The sequence below is a fragment of the Bombina bombina genome, chromosome 1 (assembly GCF_027579735.1).
Source record: "Bombina bombina isolate aBomBom1 chromosome 1, aBomBom1.pri, whole genome shotgun sequence".
NCBI lineage: Eukaryota > Metazoa > Chordata > Amphibia > Anura > Bombinatoridae > Bombina > Bombina bombina.
Genome location: NC_069499.1, coordinates 543188890 through 543206427, shown reverse-complemented (window position 1 = coordinate 543206427; position 17538 = coordinate 543188890). Strand labels below are relative to the sequence as shown.

Genomic DNA, 17538 nt, shown 5'->3' with positions numbered 1-17538 from the left:
GGCATTGCTGTAGTACCTTATTTGGACGACATTCTGATTCAAGCGTCGTCCCTTCCTCAAGCAAAGGCTCACACGGACATAGTCCTGGCCTTTCTCAGATCTCACGGATGGAAAGTGAACGTGGAAAAGAGTTCTCTATCTCCGTCAACAAGGGTTCCCTTCTTGGGAACAATAATAGACTCCTTAGAAATGAGGATATTTCTGACAGAGGCCAGAAAAACAAAGCTTCTAGACTCTTGTCGGATACTTCATTCCGTTCCTCTTCCTTCCATAGCTCAGTGCATGGAAGTGATCGGGTTGATGGTAGCGGCAATGGACATAGTTCCTTTTGCGCGTATTCATCTAAGACCATTACAACTGTGCATGCTCAGTCAGTGGAATGGGGATTATACAGACTTGTCTCCGAAGATACAAGTAAATCAGAGGACCAGAGACTCACTCCGTTGGTGGCTGTCCCTGGACAACCTGTCACAAGGGATGACATTCCGCAGACCAGAGTGGGTCATTGTCACGACCGACGCCAGTCTGATGGGCTGGGGCGCGGTCTGGGGATCCCTGAAAGCTCAGGGTCTTTGGTCTCGGGAAGAATCTCTTCTCCCGATAAATATTCTGGAACTGAGAGCGATATTCAATGCTCTCAAGGCTTGGCCTCAGCTAGCGAGGGCCAAGTTCATACGGTTTCAATCAGACAACATGACAACTGTTGCGTACATCAACCATCAGGGGGGAACAAGGAGTTCCCTAGCGATGGAAGAAGTGACCAAAATCATTCTATGGGCGGAGTCTCACTCCTGCCACCTGTCCGCTATCCACATCCCAGGAGTGGAAAATTGGGAAGCGGATTTTCTGAGTCGTCAGACATTGCATCCGGGGGAGTGGGAACTCCATCCGGAAATCTTTGCCCAAGTCACTCAGCTGTGGGGCATTCCAGACATGGATCTGATGGCCTCTCGTCAGAACTTCAAAGTTCCTTGCTACGGGTCCAGATCCAGGGATCCCAAGGCGGCTCTAGTGGATGCACTAGTAGCACCTTGGACCTTCAAACAAGCTTATGTGTTCCAGCCGTTTCCTCTCATCCCCAGGCTGGTAGCCAGGATCAATCAGGAGAGGGCGTCGGTGATCTTGATAGCTCCTGCGTGGCCACGCAGGACTTGGTATGCAGATCTGGTGAATATGTCATCGGCTCCACCTTGGAAGCTACCTTTGAGACGAGACCTTCTTGTTCAGGGTCCGTTCGAACATCCGAACCTGGTTTCACTCCAGCTGACTGCTTGGAGATTGAACGCTTGATCTTATCGAAGCGAGGGTTCTCAGATTCTGTTATCGATACTCTTGTTCAGGCCAGAAAGCCTGTAACTAGAAAGATTTACCACAAAATTTGGAAAAAATATATCTGTTGGTGTGAATCTAAAGGATTCCCTTGGGACAAGGTTAAGATTCCTAAGATTCTATCCTTCCTTCAAGAAGGATTGGAAAAAGGATTATCTGCAAGTTCCCTGAAGGGACAGATTTCTGCCTTGTCTGTGTTACTTCACAAAAAGCTGGCAGCTGTGCCAGATGTTAAAGCCTTTGTTCAGGCTCTGGTTAGAATTAAGCCTGTTTACAAACCTTTGACTCCTCCTTGGAGTCTCAATTTAGTTCTTTCAGTTCTTCAGGGGGTTCCGTTTGAACCCTTACATTCCGTTGATATTAAGTTATTATCTTGGAAAGTTTTGTTTTTAGTTGCAATTTCTTCTGCTAGAAGAGTTTCAGAATTATCTGCTCTGCAGTGTTCTCCTCCTTATCTGGTGTTCCATGCAGATAAGGTGGTTTTACGTACTAAACCTGGTTTTCTTCCAAAAGTTGTTTCTAACAAAAACATTAACCAGGAGATTATCGTACCTTCTCTGTGTCCGAAACCAGTTTCAAAGAAGGAACGTTTGTTGCACAATTTGGATGTTGTTCGCGCTCTAAAATTCTATTTAGAAGCTACAAAGGATTTTAGACAAACATCTTCCTTGTTTGTTGTTTATTCCGGTAAAAGGAGAGGTCAAAAAGCAACTTCTACCTCTCTCTCTTTTTGGATTAAAAGCATCATCAGATTGGCTTACGAGACTGCCGGACGGCAGCCTCCCGAAAGAATCACAGCTCATTCCACTAGGGCTGTGGCTTCCACATGGGCCTTCAAGAACGAGGCTTCTGTTGATCAGATATGTAGGGCAGCGACTTGGTCTTCACTGCACACTTTTACCAAATTTTACAAGTTTGATATTTTTGCTTCTTCTGAGGCTATTTTTGGGAGAAAGGTTTTGCAAACCGTGGTGCCTTCCATTTAGGTGACCTGATTTGCTCCCTCCCTTCATCCGTGTCCTAAAGCTTTGGTATTGGTTCCCACAAGTAAGGATGACGCCGTGGACCGGACACACCTATGTTGGAGAAAACAGAATTTATGTTTACCTGATAAATTACTTTCTCCAACGGTGTGTCCGGTCCACGGCCCGCCCTGGTTTTTTTAATCAGGTCTGATAATTTATTTTCTTTAACTACAGTCACCACGGTACCATATGGTTTCTCCTATGCAAATATTCCTCCTTAACGTCGGTCGAATGACTGGGGTAGGCGGAGCCTAGGAGGGATCATGTGACCAGCTTTGCTGGGCTCTTTGCCATTTCCTGTTGGGGAAGAGAATATCCCACAAGTAAGGATGACGCCGTGGACCGGACACACCGTTGGAGAAAGTAATTTATCAGGTAAACATAAATTCTGTTTTTTTTTTTCTGATGATTTACAATTTTGAAGACTTATACTACCCAAATTGTAATTTTTTTAAGTTTGTACAAATTTATAAAATGCTTAACAGAAGTACAATGGTAATTAACTTTCACACAATTTTCTAATTTCCAGTGTCATTTTTGAACAAACATAATTTTAGGCCTACTTTATACTGTATGTCTACATGAAAAATGTATATAGCTAAGCTTGGTTTATTTTATACACCCTAAAGACATGAGATCAGATTGTATCCTTAACCCTGTTCAGTCTAATCCAGTCTTTCTCAAGTCGAGTCAATCATAAAAAAAGCAAACAAACCACAAATTATTCCTTTTTTTTTTTTTAAATTATAAGATAAAAACGCTTTTGATATTGACATGAATATGCATGGTTTGTAAAAAAATGTAATACATTTTTAAGTGGTATATTTAAACATAATTTTTTTTTTATTTTCCACATGTGAAAAAAAATCCAGTAAAGTAAGGAGAACATATTTTAGTAATGTTTTCAATGGATTGTTAAACTATTCTCTAGCAGTAAAACATTTTATTAGGGCACCTGGAAAGAGGACTTTATGAACGTTGCAGTAATTCTAAGACTACAAATCTCTTGACTAATATAGATGGTTCTTGTTCAGTTTTCCTTACTAATAGATTTAGAAAAATCTTTAGCATTGGCTCTAACCCTAGGTGTTTGTTAAAAAATGTATTAAATATGTATGCTATTTCTTTTCCTTATTTATGTGTGTTAAATGTTTAGTGTTCAACCCATAAAACATGATCTTACTAATACAAATGCTTAAATTGTGTTTGTTTTTTGTGTTCATTTCCTGAAGATACAACTAACCTTTCAATGCCTTCTTTTCTTATCTTCTTTTATTTGCTCCATTTATGCATTAAGTGGTTACTTAGATTTAAGGTAAGAATCTTTAGGGCTTAATTCTCATACCTCAATGTGAAAGTATTACACATAGAGATCTTTAAATCTAACTTGTTCAGAGGACATTTTGATGATGTCTTAAATGTTTTGATCTTTAAGTCTAAATTTTATTAAGTAAGATTTTCACTATTGCATTTGTATAAGGGAAAAACATATTAATCAAGTGTGCCTACCTCTCACTGTGTAATATTGGTTATCCTTTATGTGCTGTTTTTATGTTGTAGGAGTAGAACAGTTACCGTACATATGTATATTACAAATACAGACACATTTTATCTCCTGTTATCCTTGTGCGTGTGTGCATGATGGTTTTTCACACATACCAAAAAATGTTTAAACATTTTTTTTTTTTTACAATTAACTAAGTATTATTTGCAATAGATGTATGCTCTGCTCTGAGTTGCTTTAAATAGAATTGAGCAGCATAAGTCTAAATAGTTTTCTTTTACACAAAAATAAGTGTTTAAAAATCTGCTCTTTTTATTGTCACAATGTTTTGAGTGCTTGCTGTCCCTTTTAAACATTGGTATTCTTATTTTTGTTCTTTACTACACCATTCTTTACAGGTGTCCTTCATATTAAAGTCTTTATGGGAAATTTCTGTTATTACGTCCTCAAATTGAAAATATAACACTTTCAATATCCACTACATCCCTGATGGTACTTTAATTTACCACTGAATATGATACCCCACCCAACTGTAGAGTTAGAAACGTCCTGGTGTCAGGAATTTAGACTTTTCCCATTTTCTTATTTGTATATCCGTCCTCAATCCTTCTCGATTTTCAAATTTCTAGGAGTATATAGATACTATGTGCCTGAATTCTTGCTTCATTAGGGGTTTTATTCATAAGCCACTATTATTATATTCATGTTAAAGTGAGTCATTTGAGTACCAATAATTGTTAAGGAGGATTTAGAGCAGGATTTCCTAGTGTTTTCAAAATAGTCTGTTTTAAACTCATTGCAAATAAACCTTGACCAAGCCTGGTCCTTAGCTAATCTGCTTTCATGACCTAAACCGTTTGTGTGACATCATCTTCCTGTGGAAGGATGACAAAATGGGTTTGTTAATGAAGTGTCAATAGGATTTTCAATAGATCAATAGTTAACAATTACATTTTCTGATTTAATGTGTGCAGAGAAGTCCTCATCCTCTTTCAGCTTACATTTGCTGCAATGATTACTGATACTCATAAAGTATGAATAATTAATATCTACCAGGAGGAAAGCATGCATCTAATATGAATTGGGAAATAGTGCTGCTTTGTATGAGTGGTGCCTTTTATCAAACCAGTGTCATATTGGTTCTTACAACTTTAATCCTGTTAGTTTGTTAATTTTTTGGTTATTAATAAGACCAGGGCAGAATTCCCCACATTTCCATTCTTCAAGAGAATAATTGTACAAACTAAATACTTGATTTTCATGAATGGATTTACAAGATTTGACTAGCGATGTGTTTGTCTTATGAAAGAGAACATTTGCTTGTAAACATCTACATAGGTGATTTAAAGCTTAATTTATACTTGTTGATAAATTATTGCATCCCACTCTAAGTAAAAGTGTAGGAAGAACTAGCCTTAAAAGGTACTTTTAAAAAAAAAATCTATCTGTGAAAAGGGTTAACTCCATGCCTATAGTAATGTTTCTATGACAATGTTATGCCGACCCACTGAGATTAATTTGTTTTTTTTTACAATTCGAATGAACATCTAATCAGTATAGTCCAGCCCTTTGAAAGCCCTTAGGAAGCCTATGTAGAGAGTATGTGGGTCTGCTCTTTGTCACTGCCCAGCCAAAAGAGGAAATAAAGGGGGTTGGCAGAACTGAAGAGACCAAGTAGGATTATAATTCAAGTATTATAGAATATATACTGACTTGTTTTTTAAAAAAAAATAATAATAATAATTAAACATTTTTGCTTGTACATTAAGAATATTGTAATAAAAAATTAATATTAAAGTTGGAAATGTATCAACACTTTAAAGCTAGATGACGGAATAAATATCCTTGGATAGATATGATATAGTAGTGAGCAGGATAAAATAGACTGACCCTTGCTAATAAGGGGGTAAGGAGTATGGTAATACAACTAGATATAGGGCCATGAATTATGTTTGTATACTGTTTCAAAGTAAACCTCATCTTTTTAGATGTCATTTTTAAAAATATGTAGGACACTCTACTGTTAATGTTGAGTATGTCAAGCTGATTTTATTGCATGATTAACTTACCTTTTCTCTATATCCTTTGTTTACTGGGTCATTACCTTGGAGTGTTACGAAATTTCTCCTTCATATTTTCTGGTTTAGAAGATTTTACATTCTTTACCCACATGAAAATCACATTGTTATAGCCTCAGTATGTTTGTCTAGGCACATGAATTTCCAGGTGGCAGATGCTAATCATTGCTGTTGTGACTTTGGCTTTCTCTCTTCTAGCCCTGGGTGGTTCTAACAATTAATACTGTGCTTAAGACAGGCTACCTTGTTCCTTATGACTGCAGCTATGAGAAGTGATTAAAAGTGATTCTGCTCCATCCATCTGAACCACACATCTAATAACTTAACCATAACAGATTGACCCATCAGTGATAACAACTGCATGTATTGTCGGTATATACCAGGGTTATTATACAATTTATTTATATTATTCTTTAAAGGAACCTCCAATTAAAATGTATATATAAGAAACAATTGAAATTAATATTTATTCCTAAATTCTTGAGATTAGTTACATTTATAAACACATTGAAATATATTTTAGTTCACCAAGTTATTTCTGGCTTAGCGTGAGTTTAACTCTTGTATTTGTGCTACTAAACTTTGGTTATATTTTTGTAAGGTGGCCACGTTCTGGGCAAGTGCATTCATTTTATCCTGGACTTGCTCCACCTCCTCTTCACCTAGCCTTAAGGAATAATTTTCACCCCTCGGTTGCTCCAATTGTGAGTTCTGTACTTCAATCTTATTGTACATTTCATAGTTGAAATAGAGGAGCAAACCCCAAGTTTTGATCATTTTCGTCTCGTTTCCTCGGCTTTTGAGGTTGGCCAAATTTTAACAGCCCTTGAAATATTTTGCATTCGCCACACCATATATTATTTGCAATATTTTTGGCCTTTGTCTTCAGCATCTTAATGTAAGCGCCTAATTCTCCCTTAATACTTAATCTATTTTTAAGGTGAGTAATGGCTTCTGTTTTAAGCGTTTCTTCCTGACTAACGGGCAGTTTTGGGGAACATATTTCAATACTATGTATAGATTAATTTGATTCACTTCTAGTAACAGACATTATTATTATTTTGGCTTGGTATCCAACAAGAGAAAAAAATAATAATTTTAAAACATTATTAATTTTGAAATAATAATAAAATAAAAAAATGTAATTTTTTTTTTTTTTTTAATAATCTCTATTTACTACAAATATATTATATCAATATGATAAAGATAATATCTTCTGCAGTGCCTCCAGATATGTCAGTATATACCAGGGTTATAATACAATTTATTTATTATTTTTATTCTTTAAAATAACCTCCAATTAAAATGTGTATACGAAACAATTGAAATTAATATTCCTAAATTCTTGAGATTAGGTAAATTTATAAACGCATTGAAATATATTCGATACTAGCTTATGAATCAATTATACACTTTTATTCCGTTATAAAAATATATCTCTAAAATTAACCTTACTTAAAATTAACACCACGCATGAGAATCCCAACACAGTCTATAATTATCCAGCTTAGTTCACTCCAAATATCAGAATATAGACTATTAGCTTAACAATGTTTAGTTAAATAATATAACAAAATACTTTAACAGCCACTTGATATGCCAGTTTATCTGAGCTGAAATAACCTCTTATTTAGCCACTATAAAAAAAGTTTTAAAATATATCACAATAGCTACTAATAACTTAATACACCAGAGAAATTTAACTACAATAACCAGTTATGAGATTTCGCAATAGTAAAACTGATTTATAAATATAAAGTACAAATTCTTTTCTAGCAAGTAAAATTATTTAGCATTAATGTGACTAGTTGAAACTACACAGGACTATGGATATAAATTTAAAATGCCAATTGTGCTATTTAAATTTACCAGCCATACGTTACCACATAACCAAATGAGTTTTCAGTTTCCAGAATTTCTTGTGTATCATCTAAGAAGAATTTAGTCAACTTATTGTAAGGATACAGGCCTCAAAATTGTTATCTTACTTTGTCCAAGACAGTGTCCCAAAATGGCAGAGAATATACTTGGCACAAAACCTGTGTATTTTTCTCTCCAAAAGTTATGCTTCCTTGAGTCTCTCTCCTTGTCTAGTGTGTGTGGGTTTTTTTTTATCAAAGTTATAACCCCTCCTTCTTTTCTTTAATCATTCCCACAAGATTTTGATAGGCCCTTACCGATGCTTGTCTTCTGATTCACCCTCGGATCTGAACATATCATTGGCCCTTGAGACATATTCTTATCTGATACTACAATTCCCCTTGGTTGCAATTCTCGCATAAACCATCAGAGGGCAGCAGACAACTAGAAATGCACTTTTATTTTCAATATTGCCAACAGTCTAGTATCTAACCTTTAAAATATTTATTAAATACACTTTAGTTTCCAGCATTAATAACTTACATGTTTAATATAGATGGGTTATTTTATACTATTTACCCTTGAGTATTTCAAGATTTAACATGAATATACTCCACTTATAATATCTTAAACATGCATTTAAAAATCAAAATCATATTTTCTATGAAAAAATGTAAAAGGATTTTTATACCTTCATCATGGACTCAATTACTTTCTCAGTTATCATCCTAATATCACATACATACCTTGAGATCAGCAATCAAATGTAATTTCACATAATTATATCTATATTGGACTATTATCCCATATAAATATTGCATATCTGTACATCTCTTGCTGAGTGTATAAAAACATATGATATTATTTACAGCACCAATTACATATACACTTATACGATGCCTGAAAAATATAAGAATGTTATAAATTTTGAAACAAGTTGATAAACATTTTATATTGACTATATAGTTACGTATTAAAGTTATCAAATATTTTTCTAATATGTTACTGTTAGACACTTCTTCTTCGATCCACAAATATACATTTTTATACAATACTGAGGTATACCATAACTGAAAATTAAAAATAAGTTGTACTTTAAAATGAATTTCAAAGTTATAATGCAAACATGTGTTTCTGCTAGCTAGTCTAATGTGTATTTATGCTTCAAAAGAAATCCAGTGAGCCATTGTGTTAAATTATCACATGTGTCTGTTTGCTTATCTGACTTTATGTACAAATTCATGTCTCCACCACCCCAGGAGGCATTCTGGCTTGGGTAATTACCAGACCCATGTTTTACCCTTCCTGTGGAACTATGAGCTTCAAAAGGTTAATTGATGATCTATCTTCACTAATTGAACAATTGTATCATACCTTTTTGTTCTCAACTTGTCTTAAGCAGTGAGGGGGCAGGAGCTATAGTGAGACCAATTCATATCAAATTAGATATTAGCCAAAATAAAATATTAGATTGCGATACATCTGTAGTTTATTTAATGTTACTTCACAGGTACCCTGACATTATAGAACCCCTTTATGCATCCTCACCCTCTGTTAATAGTGACCTTACCTACTTTTGAAAGGCTACTATAATGCAGTGGTTTTTGCGTCTCAGTAGTCTTTCCTTATCCATTAGGTTTAGACTTGCTTTGTGTTATGGGTCAATGGAGAACGAACATTCCACAGTTCCATCCTTTTGTGCTTTTATTGTCCTTGCTCTCCTTTTTCCTCTTTTCTCTCTCATATTTCTTTCTTTGGCAAATTATGGTTATATTTATCTAGTGTAAGCCTTTTGAGTTCCTATGAACCCAAGACTAACCCTTATCTATTCTCTAGCATTGACACTAGTAGAGCAAAGCCTTACCTGAACTATTCTGAAAAATATTGTCAACAGACTTTAAACTGACAATTTTGTGAAGGACTATTGGTTCAAATAATATCTTCAGCCAAATGATTGTCGAGCCTTTTAGCAAATTGTCAGAAGCTTTATGCAGTCCCATGCACTGAAGCTTATTAAGCAATTAATTGCAAATTATTTAATTTCTAAATAATTTTCTAAATAATTATTTAAGTTCTAACACAGAATGTTTCAACAACTTCTTTCATTTAGCAGTAAAATGAACATAACTTTTTCAGTGAATGAGAGTCCTAAATATTTCTTCAAATAAAGAGAAGATTTGTAGAACTGCATCATTTTATCTTGCTGTCAAAGCTGCAGTAAGATAATATATTTGAAGTTTAAAAACTTAAAGCGGGAATAAACCAAGGCAAAACATTTCTGTTTTAAATAATGGAAAAGATGGTAACTGAATTTTTGGTGAAACACAATCTGCTTTTTTGTACAGATCACAGGTCAAACAAAGATCAGCATCTGTGTATGTCAGAATTTTTACTTGCCCATTGCTAATGACTTGAAGAATTTAGTGATTGCAAGTTATTCCACAAGCATACAGAAATTACATGCCTCCGAGCTTAGACCACCAGAATTTCAGTGTATCATTAAAGTCCTTTTTATATATGCATGAAATATATCAACAAGTTGCAATAGGTTAGTGTTAAACATTGTTTATTTTGTTTTGTTGTTTTTGTTAGCAAAATATAGATTTTATTTCATGCTACCTTGAGACATGGATCAAATAATGAAAACCTTTGCAGTCAGTACTGCACTGTGATAAATTATTAGTTACAAACACATTATGTTTTTCCCTACCTCTTATTTTAAACTTCACTAGCAGTCTTGACTGGTGAGCTAAGAAATTGGGACATTTTTATTTATTTTTTGTTAATTACATTTTCTGGTCTCACCTGGCTAATTTTTACAATAACACTCCCTTATTTGTTCTCATTTTGTGTGTGTAAGTACATATATGTGGTGTGTGTTTTATTTTTTTTATATATATATATATATATATATATATATATATATATATATATATATATATATATATATATATATATATATATAATGTGTGTGTGTGTATGTATGTTTGTGTGTATAGAAATACCTGTTACACCAAAAACAGTAGTAACTCTAGGGGGCGCTAAAAGGGTGTATTCACAATATGAAATAAGGCCTATATGAGCCTAAAAAATAACAATGTACATAAATAGATATTACATCAAAGAAAAAATAACTCTAAAATTAAATGCAACTAGAAATAACATATAATCAATTATAATATATGAAAACAAAAAAATGAGAATTTGAAATTAAGAAATTAAAAAATCAATAGAGCATGAATTCTCATTAAATATAATGTGAATAAACAAAGATTCATACAGAAAGAGAATACAATAAAAATATATCTCTTTAAAGTTCTTATCTGTATGTGATTCGAATAAACAGATAGCCCTGTTACCTCCCCTTGGCATTGGGGGTACGTGGTCTATTAACATGGTTCACAGACTCGAGATGCTTTGCTTCTTTTGACAAAAATGCCTAGCCACAGGTTGCTCATAGTTGCCTTTATCAATGGATGTTGAAAAGAGGACCCTTTAAGCATGCTGTTGTATGTGACACAGTTGCCACACTGAAAACAACCTTTTTTGCTTGATTTCAGCCAGGTGGTTTTTTGATAGCATTTCGTAGGTTCAGCATCAATCAGTATGTACCTTAAGTTCTGTGCTCTTCAATACGCCATCCTAGGGGGCTCTATGTGCTGGAATGGTAGGGACTTATCTCCTTTAACCAATTACCAGTGCTTCCTCATCGAGGTATACCTTTGGACAATGAGGAAGTGAACACTGATATATTTATGTTCGATGACGAGAGGATCAGAGCTAATTCAGACCTGAGAGAGTTGAGGGGTGACAACCCTATCAATATATATTTCAAATTGGTTAATCTGAGAAAGATGGAAAATTATCACCTACATGCTATATATGTCTAGCTACCATAAAAAGAAACACATTCCTAGAGGTTTTAGGGTTAAAAATGTTCCCACACTTGGCAGATCCAGCACTAAGTTCTGTCGTAAATGGTGTTCAATATTAAATAAATGCTCTTATGACCTTATGTTACTATGTCATAGAAGAGGTGAATAAATTGAAAACAAAATTAAATTTGTAATAGAGCAGATCAAACAAAACAGTCACCATATTTTAGTGGAAGATAAGACACAAGATTGGGTTAAAAAACTGGACACCTTAGTATCTAAATACAAAAATTACCTGAATGCATTCAAAAATAAAAAATTGACAACTGTTGAAACAGATTATAGAGAAAGAAGAGTATACAAATGGCTTTATGGGAAAGACAATGAGACCAGTAATCTTAGACGTAGAACTCAATGCCCTAAAAATTTACTAGAATCTATAGATAGTAGTGATGGGGATTCACAGATAATGAGAATCATATCACTGGTAGAGAGGTAGGACACCCACAATCTACATTACAAGACTCAACGTCTTTTTCTGGGGTGGTCACCAGAGCAGCCACCAAACCACTGTTAGGAGGAAACGCAAACCAACAAGGAGAGGGGGATATAGAAAAAAGAAAACCCACAATGAGGAAGCAGACTTAGTGTTCAATCTAAGTAGCAGAACATTGACAGATAAGATGTGCTTACTTAAGATGGGAGCCAGTCTTGAGAAATCTTGTAGACGGGAATGTGAGGAGGTAATAAGAGAGGAGGAGAGCAGGAGAGCAGGAGATCATGAGCGGAGCGAAGGGGGCGGTAGGGAGGGTATCTGGAGACAAGATCTGAGATGTAGGGGGAGCAATGCAATTGAGGGCTTTGTGTGTCAGAGTGAGAATTTTGTGTTTAATACTGGAGGCAAGAGGAATCCAGTGAAGGGATTGGCAGAGAGGTGAGGCAGACGAAGAGCGACGTGCAAGGAAGATGAGCCTGGCAGAGGCATTCATTATGGATTGTAAAGGAGCTAGGGAGACCAGAGAGGATAGAGTTGCAGTAGTAGAGTCTGGAAAGGATGAGAGAGTGGATTAAAATCTTTGTTGTGTCTTGTGTAAGAAAATGTCCAATTTTAGCGATGGTTTTTAAGGTGGAAGCAGCAGGCTTTAGCCAAGGACTGAATGTGAAGAGTGAAAGAAAGATCTGAGTCAAGTGTGACCCCAAGACATCGGGCATGTGAGGTTGGGGTAATGATGGAGTTGTCAACAGTTATAGAGACATACATAGGGGGTGGAGATTTGAAGAAGGGGGGAAAATAAGGAGCTCAATTTTGGAGAGATTTAGCTTGATGTAGTGAGAGGACATCCGAGATGAGATATGAGAGAGACAGTTAGTGACATGGGTTAGCAAGGAAATTCAAAGAGGGTGTACTTTTCTTCTTTCACATGACATATATAATAAACGCATATATATATATATATATATATATATATATATATATATATATATAATATAATATAATATATGTGTGTGTGTTTATTATATATGGGTTTATTATATATGTCATGTGAAAGAAGAAAGTACACCCTCTTTGAATTCTATGGTTTTACATATCAGGCCTTAATAACAACCAAGTCTTAAAATTAGGTAAATTCAACCTCTGATGAACAACAACACATCTCATATAATGCAGTGTCATGATTTATATAACAAAAATAAAGCCAACATGGAGAAGCCATGTATAAAAAACTAAGTAAGAAATAAATATCAGTCTCTCACATCGTTGTGGAGGAATTTTGGCCCACTCTTCTTTATAACGTTGCTTCAGTTCATTGAGGTTTGAGGGCATTTGTTTATGCACAGCTCTCTTAAGGTCCCGCAACAGCATTTCAATCGGGTTGAGGTCTGGACTTTGACTGGGCCAATGCAACTGTCATGCTCGGCTTAGTAGGTTCAGGGGTTTGGAGCATGTGCAAGGTGATGGCTGAGTTAAGCTGAGAGGATGTGAAGAGGTGAGTAGGATTCAGTATACCAGAATGGAAACACAGAACAAAGAAGGGCTTTTCTTATAGTAACTTTACTAAGGTAATGCAAGGAAAACAAGAGGTAAAGCACATTGAGGTTATATTCCAAACTGATAATAAACAAATGAAAGTCTTTGTAAAAGAACAGTTCAAGCAGAAGTCCTTCAACAGACACAGACGACCCTTACGAGTACTTGATATTAGGATCAAAGTGGGCATACACAGGTATTAGAGCCAGGGTACTTGGTATCATATGCCAGTATCTCGGTAAGGCAACTTGGTTTCAGGAACGGGCTGAGCATACGCCTGTATCTCGGTAAGGCAACTTGGTTTCAGGAAGGGGCTGAGCATACGCCAGTATCTCGGTAAGGCAACTTGGTTTCAGGAAGGGGCCGAGCATACGCCAGTATCTCGGTATAGCAACTTGGGTTCAGGAAGGGGCCAAGCATACGCCAGTATCTCGGTAAGGCAACTTGGGTTCAGGAACAGGCCGAGCATACACCAGTATCTCGGTAAGGCAACTTGGTTTCAGGAAGGAGCCGAGCATACACCAGTATCTCGGTAAGGCAACTTGGTTTCAGGAAGGAGCCGAGCATACGCCAGTATCTCGGTAAGGCAACTTGGGTTCAGGAAGGGGCTGAGCATACGCCAGTATCTCGGTAAGGCAACTTGGGTTCAGGAACAGGCCGAGCATACGCCAGTATCTCGGTAAGGCAACTTGGGGTCAGGAACAGGCCGAGCATACGCCAGTATCTCAGTAAGGCAACTTAGTTTCAGGAAGACAAATGTCACAGTAGAGTTGCTTAGACTCAGCAAGCAGATTAACATACAGTTCTTACAGCAGTGGAGTTTAGTACCAACAGCCAAGGAAGTATACAGGTACTCACAGCAAAGGTACTTGGCTTCAGGATAAACAGATGTCACAGTATAGTTGCTTAGACTCAGCAGCCAGGTAAGCTTACAGTTCTCACAGCATGGTGATAGACACAGTAGCCAAGTAAGCATACAGAATACAAAAGAATTGTCAGAATACAAGCCAAGGGTCAGTAGCCAGGAAAGCAGTCCAATCTTTCATAAAGCAAAAAGGGGAATCCAGAAGAATGGTCAATCAGCAAGCCGAGTTCAGATGCCAGGGATCCAACAACAAAACAGGAATTCAGGAAACAGAACAGAGGCAAAAACAAATTAAATCAATCACAATGTCAAGGCACCAAATGATTAGTGAAGCAGCCCTTTATAGCAGAGCTGATTAGAAAACTACCTGCAGCTGGCAAGCAGGTGGAGCCAGAGAGTAGTCCACTGCAGGTAACAGGTCTCCAAAAAGCTGCAAACATAAACAGATACCTCTGGTGGCACAGGAAAAGAAAAACAGGCTGGGAACCAGGAGTCCCAGGTTCAAATCCAGGCACGGCCGTGACAGCAGCACCTTGATTCTTTTCTTTTTCCGCCATTCTGTTGTAGATTTCCTGGGGTGCTTGGAATCATTGTCCTTTTGCATGACCCAATTTCGTCCAAGCTTTAACTGTTTGACCGATGGCCTCACATTTGACTCTAGAATACTTTGGTATACAGAGGAGTTCTTGGTTGACTCAATTACTGCAAGTTGCCCAGGTCCTGTGGCTGCAAAATCTTCACCCCTCCGCCACCGTGCTTGACAGTTGGTATGAGGTGTTTGTACTGAAATGCTGTGTTTTGTTATTGTCAAACATGGCACTGTGCCTAAACATCTTCACTTTGATCTCGTCTATCCAAAGAACATTGTTCCAGAAGTCTTATGGTTTGTTCAGATGCAACTTTACAAACCTAAGCCGTGCTGACATGTTTTTTTTTTAGAGAGAAGATGCTTTCTCCTGGCAACCCTTCCATACAAACCATACTTGTTTAATCTTTTTGTAATTTTACTGTCATGAACTTTAACATTTAACATTCTAACTGAGGCCTATAGAATGTAGAGATGTCTTGGATTTTTTTTTTTGCAATTTCTCTGAGCATTACATGGTCTGACCTTGGGGTGAATTTGCTGGTACGTCCACTCCTACTGTCTTGAATGTTTTCCACTTGAGAATGTTTCTCACAGTAGAATGATGTACTTTAAATTGTTTGGAAATGTCCTTATAATCCTCCCCAGATTGATGGGCAGCAACAATTGCTTCTCTAAGATCATTGCTGACTTCTTTCCTCCTTGGCATTGTGTTAACAGACACCTGAATGCTCCAGACCAGCAAACTGCTAAAACTTTTATAGAGATGGTCACACTTGCTGATGATCAATTAATCAAGGGCATTTGAATATCAGCACCTGGCTGCTACTTAGCCTCCTTATTCCTATGGAAGCAGTAAGGGTGTACTTAGTTTGTCACTCATGGCTTCTCCAGTTTGGCTTTATTTTTGTTAAATAAATCATGACACTGTGTAATATGTCATGTGTTGTTGTTCATCTGAGGTTGTATTTACCTAATTTTAACACTTGCTAAGGACTAGATAATTGACTTCTATAGTTTTACGTATCAGGACATTATAACAGAGGGTAAGGTGTACTTTCTTTTTCACACGACTGTACATCAGTCTAGAGAAAGGGCTAAATAGGTGCCGCATAACACTCTTGCCGCAGTGATTGCACTCTAAATAACCAGAGACATTCTCAGAAGAGAATTAACCATTAATTGCAAGAAACACGTGGCAATTCTAGGATTAAACAAGTGTCTCATAAGATACTTGTGGCATTAATTTAACCCATTGTTTGCATGTAACACACAGCAGCAATTTGACCCCTGATTGCAACCTTATGTTTCTGAGTCCTGGATCCAGGTAGCAGCTTATGTGTGGGCTTGAAGTGTAAGGTTTGGAGGAGGAAGAGAATGCTGAGCCTGTGATGTGACAACTGGGTACGATGCATGGTTGTATTGTTGCACACAACAAAGTGGATTGGTGCGGCCATTACTCTGTACCACTTCCCATGTTAGTGCTGTATCTTAAAGGAATTTTACACTGTGTCAGGATTCAGAATTTTTTATATACTGCTATATAGGGGACTACACTAATTTTAAATTACTAAGCGTACCATCAATTCCAAATCTTAATTCATTTGGCACATGTTAGTGGGATAAAGGCACAAAATAAACTCACACAAATGAGCTACAACCAGTGGCAGCAAAAGTATCTTTTCCCAGTTGTTAATTAATAGTGTATTAATAAAAATATAAAAATGACCATTTATCCATTCATTCTTATTAAGTTCCATAAATTCAGCCATACCTGCACACATTCTTATTAAAAACACTTAAGCTCAACCGTTGTATTAGAAAAAGAAAGACAATTGTAAATATTACCATGTATGTAGGGGATAGAGCGACTAATCGACAATAATTATATGGAACCCGGGGTGCTGCAATATCTGGCCCTATAGGTCAATTTCCCTCTATAGCGGGAGCTTTTTATCGTTATCTTACCCTATAATGCATCAATGTTTTAAATATTTCTATTTTAATATATGATCAAGGAGCAAAATGCAAATAGTTTCAGCTACTCATTGGGCACACCTAATAATAAATAGTATACCCCTTATGAAATACAAGTTGTCAATATATTTGTCTTTAAATTAAACTGATTTGAGCATGCAATAAAAAGGACAGACACATCTACCCAAATGTTTCCCTGATGCGCCTCTTACATTAACGCTCGTTAGCAGCCAGGGTGCTCTGCATGTATCATTCTCTAGCCTATATAATATTTTATTGTATAGAATAAAATGAGTGCAATAATAACATAGAACTCATATACATATATATATATATATATATATTTATTTATTTATTTAAAATTGCACAAATCTGTTGCTAAGAGAGCAGGATGTTATTACCTAGTAAAC

General features: G+C 36.3%; 1 protein-coding gene across 6 annotated transcripts in view; it reads left to right on the top strand.

Annotated features, from left to right (window-relative positions):
- ABI2 (abl interactor 2) overlaps positions 1–17538 on the top strand; it is a 190929-nt gene that overhangs the window by 102319 nt on the left and 71072 nt on the right. The window lies entirely within an intron of this gene.